This window comes from Oxyura jamaicensis, chromosome 22 (genome assembly GCF_011077185.1).
Source record: "Oxyura jamaicensis isolate SHBP4307 breed ruddy duck chromosome 22, BPBGC_Ojam_1.0, whole genome shotgun sequence".
NCBI classification, from domain to species: domain Eukaryota; kingdom Metazoa; phylum Chordata; class Aves; order Anseriformes; family Anatidae; genus Oxyura; species Oxyura jamaicensis.
Window position 1 is genome coordinate 5,206,117 of NC_048914.1, and position 15,654 is coordinate 5,221,770.

At 51.1% G+C, this 15,654-nt stretch overlaps 1 protein-coding gene across 1 annotated transcript in view; it reads right to left on the reverse strand.

The window, feature by feature from the left end:
• Nucleotides 1-5,556, reverse strand: part of ZMAT4 (zinc finger matrin-type 4) — a 67,730-nt gene extending 62,174 nt beyond the window's left edge. Inside the window, exon 1 of the mRNA XM_035345146.1 lies at nt 5,400-5,556. The gene's annotated coding sequence lies outside the window, so the exon portion shown is untranslated. The remainder of the gene's footprint in view (nt 1-5,399) is intronic.
• Between the last annotated feature and the right edge of the window lie 10,098 nt (nt 5,557-15,654).

Here is a 15,654-nt window from a genome sequence, read left to right on the forward strand (position 1 = left end):
AAAACCAGACCAGGAAGCAGATCTGCCATCCCACGAACTGGGTTGCACAATTTTACACCAACATTTTGACATTTTTTGCATGGTCGGAAGGAAAAAAAACACCAACTGCTCTAGTCTTCTGCTGGCTTGCAAAGAGGGCACAAGTGCATGCACACACCCTGGAGCAAAGCCGACATTTCAAGGCACAGGGCAATGGGCAGCCCTGATGTGCTGCACCCACACCAGCCTGAGCGCAGTACACCAGCTCAGAGAGGCCAGGCGAGGTTGTGCCTCTCTTACTAACACTGTCAGCTCATATGTGCTTATTATATTTCAAATAATAGAGGAGCTTGCACAGCATCCTGTACAACAGGGGGTTTAACTGATTAATTTACGGCTTCAAAAGCAGTGGGTGTTCAATTCCATCCCATTCCTGGGGTTTCTGACAAGCTGCTCCGGGTGCTGAAGATCCAGCGTTCAGAGTTTTTCCCATTTTCTTTATGTAATTTTGAAACCAGTGCCTGCTGAATATTAGCAGCTAGCTGCTGTGTGTCGTGTCTGTAGCTGTACCCTTCAAGACAGCTTTAAATACCAATGTCTCACTTTGCCACCGAGTCCACCCACTGTTTTTAAGTGGCTGGATCAAATTTAGGAGCAGCTTCAAGTTCACACTGCAGCTCCCTGTGCCTCCCAGCATTGATATCGCTTTTCACGAGCCACACGTGCAGCTCCCTCGCACCCAGCTCCCAGGCAGCCAGGGCCCAGGTCAGGGGCACACCAATGCATATGTGATCTATAAGCAAGTAGACCAAAAGGGGAGGCGAGCGGCACCTCCTGGGCCTCAAGTGCAGAAGCTGGTACACCTGAAAGGTTTATTAACACTCTCCTGCCTTAAGAATTTGTTTCACCAATAAACGCATAATGGCAAAAAGCAGGTCCAAGCTTAACCGCATCTTCTACCCCATTTCTCCCTTAACAAGTCAAGATAAACATATTTATGCTTTGGAATTAAAGAGAGTGATACTCTTCTTCCCTACCTCTTTCCAAATCAGGTTCCTGAAGGCCCTGTCTGCAGCTCTCCACTGGCATATCCAGGCTCTCCCTCCCTGCACAAGTGGCATGGATCAAAGGAGCCCTTTGAAGTGCTGCTGCCTGCCAGCCCCGCAGGGCGGATAAGCCCGCTGGAAGGCGGATAACGACCACCGCCAGCAGCACCAGCAGTGCCACCAGCAGTGCCGAACTCCTGCCTTTCCTCACCCTGCAGACACCGGGGGGGACAGGGCTGGACCCTGCATCCCTTAGTGGGAGGCTTCACTCTGCCGTGGGGGCCCTCCTCACCTACCACACACCCACCTGCACATCCCTCGTGGGACCTGGCACCAGCATCGTTTTGGTAACCAGCCCCAGGCCCTGCATCCATCGCTACTCCACGTGGGGATGAGCGGGGGACGCGTGGCCCCAGCAGGTCAGATGGATGGCTCACCAGGATCCTGTCTCCCTGGGGAACGACATGTCCTTGACCCTGTGGGTCACCAGATCTGCCAAGTCTTTCAAAAATTCCTAGGACTGAACCTTGCACACATGGGCAAAATACTGCCACGGGGCGAATGCTGCGCTGCATGCGTGAATTCACCCTACACACAGTCTGACAGCCAGACCGGGCTGAGCGTTGGCATCTCCTGCCAGCACAAAGGCTGTCAAGCATTGCACAACAGGCAAGTTTTAATATTGAGAATATTCATCTCCAGCCATTTCTAGTTAATGGAACAAAACAAACTGTCGAGAAAAATGGGAACATTACAGTAAAAACAAAAACAAATTAAACCCTAATGCAATTAGAGAGCAATTAGGGATCTATCCTCTGGGAGCATTTTGGAACTCAGGGTCTTTCTCAAAATCTGATCTCTCTGCAACTTTATTTCTTTCTAATTAATAAAACACAATGCGAATGGCATGCCCCCCCCCCAGCCCCTGCATAATGCCATCTTCCTGCTTGGCAGGAGCAGAAGGTGATGGCAGGTAGAAGCATTCACACCTCTGAGCTTAGGAGAAATGCTGCTGTCAGCAGAACAAAGAGCAAAGGCAGTGAGTACAGAAATCACTGCGTGCATCTGTTGCAAGGTGACCAGAAACGCAAAGACCCAAATGCTCTCCTGCAAGAGCCAGGCTGAGTAGGCATGAGCAGAGAGCAGAGTGTTACTGACCTCTAGAAAATCCTTTTTTTTCCTATGCACAACTTCTACAAACGCCACAGCCCAGCATAAATTCCTCTCGACTTTTTAAACTTACCCACATCTGCCTACAGAAAAGCACCTGCTTATCCAAATTGCTCAAGTATGCTGCAGAAAGAAGCAAGACAGCCTTTGGGCATCGGTGTATGCTGCATCCTGGCCAGGGTGCAAGGGGCTTTCAGCAGCCCTCAGGTGCCACATCACCTGAGCATTTAAAAGAACTTAAAGGAAGGGGCAAATATGCAGCATCCCATTAAGCCAGCATCTCTCCAGTCTCATGCCCAAGCTGCCTGAAGGTCACAGCTGCAAAACCAACACAGCAATGCCTAGCTCCGTTAAACCTTCCTTTAGTGGATGCACACACAGCAAATGTTCACTATGGAGGGGAAGGTGGCACGGCCTGGGGGTAAACCTTTCCCTTGTTTCCTGAAACTGCTACTATTCATGGGACAGACTCTTCTGCACTATATGACTTCTGTACTTTTCAGCAAAGGGCGTTTTTCACACATTGTAAGGAATAATAAAACTTCCATATGTTGCTGTCAGGAAGACAACTGCCTCTGCATCCATCAGAGGATGGTACCTGAGCAGTGGAGGGAGATTGGACCCTTGACGTTTATGTATTTCTGTACCCAAATCCACCCTTGGAATGTCAGCGGGCAGGTTTTGGCCTAGAAATTGGCCCACTTTTCATCTCTCAAGACAGTTCTGGGTTTCAAGTCCCACCCTTCTCCGTAGGAGCTCAACCCAGATAACGCACAACACCCAGCCCCAAGGCTACGCGGGTGGTCTCGCACAGCCAGGACAAGCCCCCAGCAGTGCTGGCCTTGCCTGGACACCTCAGGCCCCACAGCAATTCCGCTGCACGGGGAGTTGACAAATCCATAACTGGGCTAGCCCAGCCATTCATGCTCCCACCTAAATCTCTGGGCATGGAGAGAGGGCACCACTTGGGACAGGACTGCGCAGCCACCCAGAGGGCAGCGCTGCCCGCGGTGGCAAGGTCCTAAGACAGCAAGGATCATCCCTGCGGCAATCCTGCTGCAAACTGGAAGCAGCAAGTAAAATGGATCCTGGCAAATACGCCTCCACACACACAGATGACACCTTTTCAGGAAGGGTTAGTTAGCAACGCCATGAATAGCTAGGGAAACCTGCCGGGCTGTATGTGCTCTGTAGCACACCTGAGGAAGTGGAGATGCGGTGCTCAAACTGTTCTGCACTTTTTGTGATTCCAGCACAGTGAGCAGAGCAGGGCAGCAAAGCACAAGGGAATTATGAGGAAAGTTAAAACAGGGCAGCACAGACCAAAGTAAAGTGACTTCTGAAACATGCATGCCCAGGTTGGCCGGGTACACACAGAAATGCAGGGCTAACCGCTACCTAGGGACAAGGGTTAATTATTTGGAGTGACTCAGAAGTGACTAAGACTGGTCAGAAAAAATCAGTTGGGATGAGGGGAAATCAAGACAGCTTTTAGAACACAGTCCCACCCAGGAATGTGACAGGAAGGCAGTATCCTCCCCAGGGAAAGAGATGCAGAAGGCACCAGAGCAGGTGCAGGGTCACTGGGATTAGGAGGTTTCTGATCAACAGGTCTACTCTCCTGAAAAAAAAAAAAAAAGAAAAAAAAAAAGAAAGAAAGAAAGAAAAAAAAGTCCTGCCATCACTGTTTCTGACAAAATGGGGAGGGAAGACCCTTTTGGTTTTTTACCCTAAAAAGCTCCTGCTCTGCCCCTTCCTACAGTAGATGAGTCACTGTTTAGCAACCTTTATCAAAATATCTCTTACAAAATTGTTTATATCAAGTCACTGCCACTCCCACCCCACAGGACAGTACCAGGGAAGCCACAGGAGACACCCATCACCATCCCTTTCCCGTGCAATGACAAGAGCCTGAAGTGGGTCCCCCTCTGCCCAGCACCCCCTGCCACCCCACTCCAACTCCGCTTTGCCCCATGGCTCCACCATGTTCCCCTCTCACATTTCAGGGATGATTGTTTGTGTTTTGCAGATGGATAGCACGTGCTCATACGAGAGCCAACAGCACAACCTCATGCAGAAAATGCAAACTGGTTATTTTTTACTGTCTACTCAAGGCTTCACAAACCTTGTTCTGCACCCAATGACGCACACTAAGGTCACTCCAGCACCAGAGGAGGGCAAAAGGAGCATGTGGCTGCCTGAAGGGCAGCGATCGGGCACGTTCCCATCAGGAGCTGACAAGCACTGCTCAGGTCGGGTATTACTAGTCAATGGATAGGGATCACCAGCAATTCAGACATCTCAGGAGCCATTACAAAGGATCTTCCAGGTAGCCCCAGACAGCAGGCACCTGGCTCATGCTGCATGAGGGACAGCCAGAGCTCAGACTCTCGGACCTATGGACAACCCTGGTGCGACACATGCAGTCAGCCAGCCCCAGGGGACGCAGATCGAGCCCCTTCTCCAGCAGCAGCCACCAGCACAAGTTTGCAGCAGCTTTCCCTGTGGGCTGCTGCAATGAGCCTGTTCAGGACTACCCCAGGGTCAGCAGCCCCAGCCCCAAGCTACCTCCCTGGAAACCCACTTTTGCTCTCTAAGTGGGGCTGGCTTGGGAAGTTCTCCAAACTTCACAAGCAGCAGAGAGAATAAGCTGTTTTCCTGCATCTGCAGATATTCACACTTTCATCTGCAGCCCGAGGAGCTTGCTTTCCCAAGCAGGGCTGTGGGAAATACTGCACAAAGACCATTCAGTAAAAGCACCCCAAGTTTCCGAGCTGCCTCACTGGGGCAGCCCTCGCCAAGGGGCCCACTTGGGTTTGGCCGCCTGCTAACAGGTAGATGCCGCGTTCACTAAAACCACCAGCAGGAAAGCATCCTGACACCCGGCAGGCATCTGAATCACGAGTACACTGTGCGCCAGCCACCTCTGACCTCCCACCGCGGCACGAGGGCAGCGCAGCCGGTGCCAGGCTGGACCCTGAGCACAGGCTCTGCTGTGGCAGCGGCGCCTGCAGCACCGAAACCACCCCAGCCGCCTCCTGCACCTGGCACCTCATCCCAGCAGCGCAGCGCATCACCTCCCACTGCTCTCCCACAAGCACTGTTATCACACAGCTCTGATTTCCCAATAAACTTTCCTCCAACTCTAATCGACACAGATTCGAGCAACAAGCAGCACACAAGCCGGGAGGGAGGGGGCAGTACCTTCGCGTTGCTGGTGGGGCTGGCGCACAGAGGATATCGCCGCTGCTCCAGCGATGCTGCTGGGGAAGGAGCACACTGGAGTTGCAATTACAGCTCTCCTCTCCCCACGACCAGATCTCTCAGCCGTCCAGACCAACTGTGCTGGAAAGGCACTCGGCGATCATCTGCTGGAGCTCCAGCTCCACCCCTAGCAGCAGCGATTGGCTCTGTGGTGCTCTGCAAGGCTGCACTGGCCTCAGCAGCCTCCCTCCGGATCCAGCTCCTACTATCATCAGGAGCTTCCCCAGAACCAATTTCCACAGTCCAAGGCAGGCCCTGGTCTTGGGGCAAGCTTGGCAGGTCAGGGAGAGGCAGAGCTGCCCAACTTCACGTGGTACAGCCTAAATCAAAGCACCTGGGAGGGATTTTCCTTACTATGAGAATATAAGGATGTGCAAATCTGATTTGCAGGGCAGAGGCTGTGAAGGATATCGCAGGCTCCAGGGGAAACATTTAATTCCAGATTCACAGTTTTGCAGATGATGCACTTACTTTAGTACCCCGGGTTTATGCAGCAAACACACCTTGCACCACAGGCCCCTGCCATGCATAGCACTGGGGTACCACGAGCACCGTGCACAGAGATGAAGGGCAGGAGCAGCTTTCTCCAAGCAGTAACTAGAGGTGAGCAGGTAACAGGGGGAATGGCCTGGGTTCATCTCCAACCCAGGGTTTCCCTTGGGCAGGACGGATGGGATGCAGAAACCATGGAATGCCAGGGGTAGAGGAGGGCAAGGCAACAAAGAAGGGAAGGAGAAACCAAGGGGTTGCAGAGCCCTACAAACCATCTGCAACGAGGAGACCATTCCTAATGCAGCACCATGCACACAAGCACACAAGCCCAGGGGTCTGTAATGCACAGCCAGGCTTAAAGCAGATCTCCTCTCTCTGAAACCAAGTAATCTAAAAAGGAAAGTGGACTTTCATTCTTTTGTGCACAACATCCTACAGGCAAATGCACTTCACAGCTCAGGCTGAAACACCTGGACACCAAGGCATACACAAGCACAACCCATGCAGCTTCCTTCTGCCGATGCAAAACCTCAGAGGTGACATTGTCTCACCTTCCTCCTTTCTGCTCCTAAGGAGAAAGGATGCTGAGGACTGGCTGGGTACCATGGAGGGTTTCTGTTCCCACCTGGCTGACTTGGCAGGCCCCTCATTTACCAGCATGGGAGCTTCTCCAGCTGAAGCAGCTGCAGCATCGGCAAGGAACCGACCCCACACACTGCAGGGAGCCTGTGTGATGGGACCCAGGAACAGTGCCCGAGCCCACAGAGGTGCCTCACAGGTGACCAGCAGCACTGGCGTCTCTGAATGCTCACAGTCCCTCCCCATAGCTTTGCCCGTCTGAGACCAGAGACCATCTTGCACAAGATCTGGGAGAGGATCAGAAAGCTAAGGGAAGTCCTCAAACTGCTGTTTATCCCTCTGCCTTCTCAGCAGCTCATAAATATTCTCTTTGATGCCTGATAATTCCTTTTGTATTTCACAGGCCAATTAATTTGGAGACTTAGAAAATACACTTTAAAAATAACAGAAATCTCTTGCTATTTTGATTTGTATTTAAAATCAGAACTCCTCAAATACACAACAATGTTACAGTGACACTCAGAGCACTGTGACTGCTCATTTCTGCATGAAACACCCAAAAAGTTGAAAACATTTTTTGCCAGCTCATCAAGACAGAAAAACTCACTAAGGTGGGACAGAGACATGCTAGCCCATTTGGTTTTAGAGGATGTATGTAGCGAAGTAGTGGTACAAGTTCATTCCTCAGCACCGTACAAGACTGCTACATCTTGTCAAACCCACATGTTGGTGTCACCAATGCAGATGTTGCCCTCCCACGTCCCCCTCTGCAGCGCTTGCCACTGCAGGACAGAACAGTGCCCACATTTGTTTGTCCACCTCTTTCCACTGCAGTCCAATTTCTCTTTGAGTTAACCCCCAGCTACCATCCCACCTGTTACTCTGTAGGAAGGGCACCTGGACGTGACAAGGAGGAAAGGCAGCAGTAGAAATAAGGTCTGAAGAACAGAATTTTTATGGAGTGACAGAAGAAAGATGAAGAGCTCTGAAAGCCCCATAATTAATGGGGTTTGTTCAGCATAGGTGACGAGCTGAATCACCCTGATCTGATGGCATCGTTGGCTCATGTCAGGGCAATTCCTTAGCACTTGCAAACTAGGAAATGAGAATGTGATGGGGCAGAGTTCTGCTCCCAGCCTTGGTAGGTGATATTTACAGCCCATGATGCACATGCAGACAACCAGGAGAAAGGCAGCTAACATGGCTCTGCTCTGCCTGCCCTATTCCTGGAACACGCCCTAGCAGTGACCGACATGCTGAGTCCCTCAAAGGCCTGAGCTGCTCAAGGCAGCAGAGGGCCTGGAGGAGCTTCGGCACATCCATTTGTCCTGCATGCTGACACAGGCTTCTTTATGCCTCCACTTCCAAAGCCAGGTAAAAATGAGCATGCTTTGTTCCCTTTGTGAACATTTGGCTAATCAAAGAGATTACAGACCTCTGCCATTCCGCACGACAGAACTCTGCTGTCTAGCACCTTTGCCAGAGCTGGATAAAAATCTTGTATCTTAAGTAATATTTCTTGCCAGAAAGCATATATTGCATACAGAAGAGAGCAACTGCCAGGTCTGAGCGGTACATGGGGCATGAGCATGCCTGGGCTCCTGCAGTGAAGCTGTAAGGATGAAGCTGTAAGGACAGAGCCAGGCTCTTCTCAGTGACATCCAACGATAGGACAAGGGGCAATGGGCACAAGCTGGAACATAGGAGGTTCCACTTAAATGTGAGAAGAAACTTTTTCACAGTGAGGGTGACAAAACAGTGATACAGGCTGCCCTGGGGGGTTGGGGTGGAGTCTCCTTCTCTTGGGACATTCAAAACCCACCTGGATGTGTTCCTGTGTGAAAGGATCTAGGTGTTCCTGCTCCGGCAGGGGGACTGGACTGGGTGATCTTTCAAGGTCCCTTCCAATCCCTAACATTCTGTGATTCTGTGTAACTGCTGGTCTCAGTAAGGTGGTGCCTTTAAGAAGCAAGATGATTTAGTTTGTTTTGTTTCTATTAACCACACTTTTTAGAAGGTCTCAGGGATTTTGCTCGCACAAAGTAGCTGAGCCACACTGCTGCACTTTTGCTACTGGGTGTCTGGAACACTCACCTTGGTGGTAAAATGGTCTTTAAATCACCCAAAGGACCTCACCAGCAATTTTTCTATTTCCAGCTTAATCTGCCTGGCAGTAGTTTTACGAACTGATCAAGCTGTGATGCCTCATGATCCTGCTTGGCTTTTTAGCTGCAAATGCTCCTTAACAGTTAGGGGTTTAAGCCATGCATCTAAGTCTCCAAAACTGACACAAACTCCTCAGAGCTGCCACCTGGAGCCTCAGATACTACAGTGCTAAGAAAGGCAGATCAGACAATATTTGCAGTGATACACATGCACCTGCCATCCAGGGGAGAGATATTTCTTAAACCTTTTCCTCTTTTTTTTTTTTTTTTTTTAAAGGATTACTTAATTCCCAGGAGCCTCATATGCTCTCTTTTAATGGCAGCATCAGCACAAAAAACGTTAGAAATAACTTACAAAATAATAACTCTTTTGAAATTGTTCAGGATGCACCCTCCCAACACCCAGCACGTTCCCTCATCTGTCAAGGAGCGCTAATGGCCTTTCTTCAGGTTTGCTTGTGAATCCCAGACTCGGGAAGCACCCAGCGAGGCTGCCCACTTTGCAGAAAGGGGCACAAGGCTGCTGCTGGAAGAAGCCAGGCACCAGCATCCAGCAGCAGCCCCCAAGGCACTGTGATGCATTGCTGTACTGAAAAACAAGTGCAGCTGGGGAAACAGCGAGCCAGCCCAGAGGGAGCAGAGCAGAAACCATAGCACAGGACCAGGGGTAAGAGCCCTGAAATAAGCCATGGAGAGCAGCTGCCCTGGCTCCTGCACTGTGTGGGGCCATTCCCTCCCCTGGGGCTACAGTGTCCCAAATGCTCTCCCAGAGCCTGGCAGCGTCCCCGTGGCACTGGCTCAGCTCAGCTCAGGGGTGGTACGCTTCAAGGCTCCCCAAATAGAAATGCTTCCCAGCAAAATTCCCATTGCAGAAAATAATGGGAAGTCTGAGTAATGTTTTACTGCCCTCCTTTGTGCCAAGCACAAAGGCATAACTCCCCACAGCTCTCCCTGATAGACTTGGACAGCCCTGGCTTTGTCTGAAGTGCAGCACTGGAAAATTCAAGCCTCTGCTCCATCCCAGCACCCTGCTAGAGCTTTGAAATGTGTTTACTGGCCCTGAACTGGGCTGCTAATTATGGAACAACCTGAAATGCATCAAAATATGGAGCAGTAAAGCAGCAGCTGTGATTGATTAACAGTAGTGAAGCTAAAGGGTTTGATTGCTCTCAAAATCTCCTTAACATCTCGTTCTCCAAGGAGGGAGAGGCAACTGCAGCCACAGAACAAAGCAGAGTCCAGGTCAGGGCCCCTTCCTGCCTGGATGGGCTCTGAGCAGGCTGCGCTCTCTCCTGCAGTGCCTGCAGGAAAAAGGAGACCAAGACAGATGAGCAAGCTCACCAGGCTGCCTGCCTGGGAAGGAGGTTACTGGACTGACTTCTTGAGATGCACATGCCACCAGCACTGCTGCATGGGCAGACCGCTTGCCAGCATGCACAGCTTGAACCTGAGCTCTTGCAAGCAGCTCCTGTTCACACACAGACCAGGGGTTGCCGGAGCGTGGCTGACCCAAAAGCCCAGCACCACCAGCCTCAGTGCGCTCAGCACCACCGCAAGCACATTTTGGGTACCCAACATCCCCTGCTTTGGTGCTGCTGCCAGACTTGTGACCTGGCAAAGAACAGAAACCAGATTTTTCCTAAAGAATCCCTGGGTCTGACTGTCTGCTACTGATGTACTGCCTTGCTGTGACATCCAGCTCCCAAGGCACTACACAGCTCAGTGAATAATTACAAAAATCTCCAGAAATAAACAAGATTTTTGTCACAGTTGTAAGCACAGCCCCACGTTGCTTTCTGCCCAGGAGAGCAAACCATTGCTTTGCTTCTCCTTTGTGCTAAGACCACACATTAGCATGGTGGTGAGCGAGGAAGTGGGACTCATGGCACAGCGTGGCCAGAGGGCAAACAAGAACTAGGCACTGCGGGACTGCCGATTGCCCCCAGTGCACATGCTCAGCTCTCCCCTCTTTCCCCAAGGGGGGAAAGATGGAAGCCAGCTCTCTTCAAAGCCATTTTGTTAATTAGCAGTTGCTGCACAGGTCAAGGGGCACGGCAAAGGCACTGGATGGAAAGGAAATAGTCAAAGTAAAATTAATACCCATTTTTTTCCAGAAGGCCCAGCCTGGCCCAGCTCATGTGTGCATTCACAGCTCAATGCCTACACAGCAGAGCATGTCAAAGGACACTCTGGAATCTGCCCAAGCACATCATAACCAGGGCTGGTAAGGTGGAGGTCACCTTGTCAGACAGAGGGGGAATTGCTGGAAGTAGCTGTACTTTGCACTTTAAAAAAATTGACTTCCTCTCTCATTCCAGTAAAACAATTGACATGTGGCAAATGTTCTGCTGTCCATAGGACAGTTCCAGGCTTTCCCCTGGAACACCACTAACACTACAGACATCGCTCTGTAGACTCAGAGTGAGTTCTGGAGACAGGAGAGATGATGCTCTACTGTGCAATGCAGCAGCATCTGCTGCTCCTCTCGGCGCTCGCTGTTTCCCTTCCCTCCTTTGGGCTGTGCTGTGTTATCTGCGTTCCATCTTCTGAGCTAGAAGGCATGGGGGGAAAGGAGAAGGAGAAAGGAAACTGTAGGCAAAGGCACGGTCACCTGAGCATTGTTTATTAAACGTCCTTGCAGCAGAACTCTCTGCCTGAACTGGGAACTCATCTGCAATGAGACAGGACATGACAGCACTGCCCACAACCCCCACTCTCGGTTTGCCAGCAGTGCCAGGGGCTGCGGGCAGGTGAGAGCTGCAGCACTCAGAGCAGCCTCAGTCACTGCCACCACTCCTCTCCAGTTCCCACTTCTGGTCAGAGCAGAGATCACACACCCATGCAGAGCACAAAGCAGCACTGCTCATGGAGCACTGCTTGGGGACAGATCCTGCAGCCCCAGCCCGGGCATGGAGCAGGGGCCAGCAACCTCCTGGCAGCCACACCGTCCCCACTGCTGCAAGACAGCAGTGATGCAAATTCTTTTCTGAGGCACGAAGCCCTTTAGACTTCTCCTTCCCTGACGTTCAGCACAGAAACCAGAACAGGCAGCAGCAAGGCCTTTTGCAAAACAAAGTTTGGTAAACACGTTTAAAGTACTATGTGCTTTTTCATTGAGGCTTGTGGGCCCTTCTGCCAGCTCATGCTATTTGAAACAACCTAACTAGCAGCTGACCCTGGCTCCATCCCACAGTTAAACATGCCTGCGGGATATCCCTAGATAGATTACTTTGATTTTGTTAGCTCATCTTCAGCCACCATCTTTAATCCAGGGGGATAACAAAAGGCTGAACTGCATCCGCCTTCCAGGAGCCCAGACTCTGACAGTACATCTCTAGCTCTGTGCATAAGAATTGCAGCACCCAGGGAGTTTAAACAAAGAGCCCCCAGCAGCCCCAGCCTGAAACACTGGGAACAATGCCATTCTGCACAGACAGGGGAAGATATTTGGAAATGCAATTTCCGAGGTCACTTTTATCATCCAGGCAAACCAGATGTAAGATGCAAAGCATGAACACTGCTTTTGTGAGCCAAAGCCAGCACTGGGGACTTCCAGCAGTCATGAGGCAGTGTCTACCCTCTTTCCAACTGCTCCTTGCCCACTGCTGCTGGCACCCCAGTGCTGGGTGTGAGCTGTGGCAGGGTGACACAGCTGCCCCAAAGCCTCTGCGAGGGATTCAGATCCTCTCTGAGCACATACAGCCTTGGTCCACTAATCTCACCGGCAAAAATAATTTTACGCTTTCTTGTGAGAAATCCTCACAGCAAAGCCCAGAAGATGCAGCGAGCCCAGACAAACATATTTCCCCTGTGGTCTCCCCAGTGCCTGACTGCCAGCACACAGACATGCAATTTGTGCCTCACTAGGCAAAACCCACTGAAGTGTTTTAGCTGACAACAGGAGCATTTCTCTGAATGCTGCCACCTCAGCTGACCCCAGCACGACAGCGCAGGCTCCCCGCGTGCCTTGCCAACACCCACTCTTGCAGCTGCCTGCAACTCTCAGCTTCGCAGCAAATTTTACCTCTTTGCAAGCTCTGTAGCTGCTCACGCACTGCGTACCACCCAGTAGTCCTTCTCTGCACCCTCTTTTTGCTGCATCAGAAAGTTTGGAGCTTCTCCCACCCCTTTTACAAGGGTAGCACAAAATCTGCCATTGTGCTGGGAGCCACCGGCTGAGCAGCCAAGGGCTGGCCCAGCAGAGGCAGGCAGTAGGAGATCGTCCAGCCCGAGCAGAAAGCCCATCAGAAGTGTCAACTCCTGCACAGGAAAAACGTGGACCTTACCCCAGGTGGAGCAGAAGCTCAGGAGCCTGTCAATAAGAGCCTTGCTTGGCCTGTAGCTCACTAAACAATGCTAACGCCCCAGTTTTCCTCTGCCTTAGAGACACAGAGGCCAGTCTCTGCCCACACTGCTAGCATTCATGCAGAGTTAGGCAGTGGTAACACAGTGGAACAGACACGGCTGTTGCTGGAGTGCCCAGCACAGGAGGAAGGGAGACTTACAGCCCTTGACCTGCCAAAGCATCCAGAAGAGCTTGCAGTGGCTGGGCCAGCACAAGGAGACGTGGGGAGATGCAGGGCTCCCCAGCCCCGAGCACGAGCAGAGGTGGCTGCGTGCTGCCAGCTCCCCAGCCCTCCCCAGGACAGCAGCCACGCAGTTCAAAGTTCTGACCAGTGCTCTCCAGCTCGCGGACAGGATGCGAACACTCACCAGCAGAGAGCCAGCCCAGTCCCAGTGCCTCATTAGCAACAAGGGGCTGTCAGATACTGTTTGTCTCTGCTAATTTATCATAAGGGCTTTTTTGCTTGGTTTCAGAGCTTTTCCCCAGGGACACTGAGGAAAAGAAGGGTTGAGTCGATTCATGATTGCTCCTTGACAGAGACCTGCTCCAACCTCACGTGCTGTGCTGGCTGCTGGAGGGTCCCCACAGCAGCGGGGCCCGGCAGGCAGGACCGGGACCACAAAGCTAGGATGGCAGCATCACACAGGATGTCCAAAGTGCGGCAAGGACAGAGAGCAACACCATGGTCACTGCAGACAGTCCGCACCTCTCTGCGTATGGCTGGAATGGGAATTGCCCTCCCAGAAACAAATTCTTTCCTCCGACTTGTGTACTGCCATTATGTATGGCACCAGGAGTCATTTCCATACCCACCCTAGCCCAGTATTGTAGGGTACTGTTTGTCTGCCTTGCTATAAATAGTTTCTGGCACTACTGAGCAAGGATTAATGACTTTTCTAATTATACCACCATCAGTTGGTGACAGGGGAATGATAGCGTGCAGATCTCTGAGCCCACTCACCCTCCGCATGGATGGATTGCTATGTGAACTATGTACCTGTACATCACTTCACAGTTTCAAGGAATATCAAGGCACGAGTGCAGCACGACAAAAAATGTATGTCTTAATATTGAACAAGATGTCTGGAATCCATATCTACCCCAAGCTTACTAAAATGAATCCTAACTGTTTTGAGAGGCATCTCAGAGCTGCACTTACACATAAACAGCGTCTGTGATTCTTTCCATCTCACACTGATCCTCCTAAGTATTCTGGAGACCTGTTTCATATCAGCTTCCCAATTAACCCTCGACTTTAAATTGGCTCTCCTTGTTTACTAGGCAACTGCTTGCTTTGACCTCCTGGAAAGGAGTATTTTCCACAAGCCTGCACTACCCAGCCTGCAGCAGGGCTGATCCCTGCACTGTTACACAGCTGCTCACATTTCACCAGCTTGTTGCAGTCCTTGCAGACGTGAGCTGGAAACAATTTGTCCTTTGTCCAAACTTGCCTTTTCCACAGCTTGCTCCTAGTGCACGGAAGAATTCATGTAGCAGGGCTCTTGGTTTGAAAACTACCAGTAGGAGGAAAATACATCTTGCAACACTTGATGGTAGTATCTGTCCATATTCCGAATTTTAAGTTTTCCTATTTATGACAGCATGAACAAGATGCAGTTTCAGATGGGGGCATAGTATTTTGGTGCCAAAATAACTCTCATTTTTCTCAATGATTGATGGCAAAGGTAAAAAATGTTTTCTCCTGAGAACATGGCAGGTGCATAATTTGTCTGGGAAACTTACTGGAAAACTTCACAACAAAGGAGCGCTTCAATGACTTGCAGCAGTGCAAGTTTCAATTCTCAGGTCACACCAATGTGACAGAGAGAGACAAGCCAGGCTTCCTCGTGCTGCCTGAAGTTTCCTATTTGTTGTTCTAGCACTGAGATCAGCAAAATCTGCTGGGCTTCTGAAATAGCATCTTGGGCAAAAACCTTGCTCTGCCTATTGCATTTCTTCGCAAGAGCTATCTGAAGGAAAGGGATCAGGCAAGTTATTTTGTCCAGTCATTTGGAAACAATACAAGGAAATCTTTGCAGCAGAGATTCTGCTCTTTGTCAGGTTTAATTTAAGGTCTCACAGGTGATAACAATTCTATCAGTTCCCCTAGGCAGTGCCTTGTGTTGTGTAGCTAGGGCTACAAGAATCATTGCAGGTCTGGGACGTGGCACAGGGGTGTGATCCACGGGCCCATGCACTGGGCTCCCGCAGGGCATCCCCAGCTAGCACCCAGCAGGTAATGCTGACATTGCAACACGGGGACAGCAGGGGAGCCCCGGGCTGCCCACCCACAGCCTCACAGCACCGGACTCACGGCACCTCCCTGGGGAGGCTGCAAAGCTCGGCTGTGCGCCCTGTCACCGCATCCACATGGCAGATCCTGCTGCCAGCACCTCCTGCTGCCCCACCGACCCTCTGAGAGCACCCAGAAACCACTACCACTATTTTTAGAGGGCTAAATAAGTCTAGGGAGTAATATTTCGGTGGTACATGATTGCCTCTCAGATGCACCAGCCAACACTCAAACAGCCGCAGCGTCAGTCCGGCGCTGTAAAAATGAAATACCAACTGATGAACTACACCTCCCCTCACCCCCCTGCCCATAGTAAATGAA